The following is a 2,395-nucleotide window of genomic DNA, read 5'->3' as shown; positions in this document are numbered from 1 at the left end:
ATTGTAAAAACAAGATTATATTAAAATTAATACGTTATAGAAATAAGATTATATAAAAATTAATACATTATAGAAACGAAATCATATTAAAATAATACATTGCAAAAATGAGATGATATAACAAAAATCAAATAAATAAAACTTACAATGATTTAGACGATTAAATGTCGGTAATGGAGATTGTATTAAGGTAATGAAAAATTGAAGTGTTGGTTTTGTGTTAGTAATAAAAAATTTGAATTGTTTATATAGTGGTGTTGAGAAAGAAAAAGACAAAATTGAATAGTGTTGTATTGGAAACTTTGGTGTAGTAGCTCGTTGAGGGCGGTTTTGTATCCGCTAGCGGCTTGCTAGCTATTTGTTTTTTGGTTATATAATATCGGCCGTTCCAAAAAAAAAAAAAGAATAGTGTTGCATTAGGAAGGAGGAAATTAAATAGTGTTGTATTGGGAATGAGAAAATTGAATAATGTTATATTGGGAAGAAGGAAATTGAATAGTGTTGTATTTGGAAGTAGGAAATTAATATTAAATTTCTTAAAAAAAATTAATTTTTTTAAGAAAAATAAATAAATTTCTAAAAAAATTAAATTTAAAAAAAATTTATGAAAATTAATTTTTTTTTTTAAATTAATCGGCCGGGTGGGACCCTTACGCACCGTGCTCCGACCAGTATATAAAGGTGGGGCCCACCGCTTGAAAATTATTTTTATTTAAAAAACGTTTTTTATAAATTGCACTTTGGCTCCTGTACGCATCTAACGGTGCTGATTATTTCGTTAAAAATTTTAATTTTAGGGTTAAAATTGTAAATAACCTATTTTAAAAGGTTTTGTCAGTCAGTATCCCGATTTTACCTCCCTAACCATAAATTAATTATATTTGATACAAATTGGTGGATAAATCAAAGGTAGGGTAATGAGATCCCTAGATATATTAATGGCATTTATTTTATTTTTTTGTCTTTTTATCTTTTTGGTTTTTTTTATTGTTTTTACTTTTTTTTTTCTTATTTAATAAATATACTATAACAGTACTCGCGCAATGCAGCGAGACACATTTTGATTTTAATGTGTTTTTAAAAAAGCAATAATGATTTTATTTTTGAATAAATATAAATTTGGAGATATCATAAATATTTAAATATATATATTTCAATGTTAATATCAAAATCAACTATTTAAAAATTCTCATTTTTTATGTAATTTCTTTAATTTTTTTATTATAAATTAATTTAAGTTTAATAACAAAATAATTTATTAATACTTAAGTATTTTGTTAGAACTCAATGATTATTCTAATTATATTTTAGATATTTTATATTTAAAATGAGATGTTTATCTTGTATTTGATTGTGTTTATCTGTAGTTAGTTACACGAATTCAGATATGGAGCTTTAATAAGTTGTACTTACGCACAATTTACTTCCAATCTTGAGTTTTAAGTAATATGCATTAATAAACAGTATTTTACGCATAAAAAGTGGTTTTTAAAAGTTTTTGTCAAATGCTTTATAATATACTAGAAGGATACTCGCGCAATGCAGCGAGACACATCTCGATTTTAATATTTTATTTTATTATTTGTCTCTGTCGATGTTATAATACAATTTTATGTGTTTTTAAGAAAGCAATAATGATTTTATTTTTGAATAAAATATAAATTTTAAAATATCATAAAATTTTAAAAAAAAATATCAATGTTAATATCAAATCAACTATTAAAAGTTCTCATTTTTTATGTAAATTTTTTTATTATAATTTAATTTAAATTTAATAACGAAATAATTTATTTTTGGTTTAATAATATAACATTTTATAAAGATAATAATTAAGTATTCTATTAGAACTCGATTATTATCCTAATTATATTTTAGATTTTTTATATTTAAAATTAGTTGGTTATTTTGTATTTGATTATGTTTATCTGCAGTTAGTTACACGAATTCAGATATGGAGCTTTAATAAGTTGTACTTACGCATATTCTACTTGCAATGTTGAGTTTTAAGTAATATACATTAATAAATAGTAGTTTATGCATAAAAAATGATTTTTAGAGTTTTTGTCAAATGCTTTATTATATAGTATAGATTATAGATAATAGTATAAATTAAATATATATATATATATATAATAATATATTTATATATATAACTAGCTATAAACATAGACTATATATATAATGGTTATATAATATAACTTAAAATAATGATAATATACAATGGATTATATATATATAGGGCCTATTGAAGGGAGAACTGAGTTGTTTATGTTAACTGTGAGAACCAATATTAACCACAAATCAATAGATAAATTAGGAAATTTATAAATTTGGTAATTTTAAATTAAAATTTTAATGCAAGGATATTTTTGGTATTTTAAAACTCTCCTCTCTC

Source organism: Cynara cardunculus (genome assembly GCF_001531365.2).
Source record: "Cynara cardunculus var. scolymus isolate 2C chromosome LG 13, CcrdV1, whole genome shotgun sequence".
In the NCBI taxonomy this organism is placed as follows: domain Eukaryota; kingdom Viridiplantae; phylum Streptophyta; class Magnoliopsida; order Asterales; family Asteraceae; genus Cynara; species Cynara cardunculus.
This window is presented reverse-complemented; position numbering follows the sequence as displayed.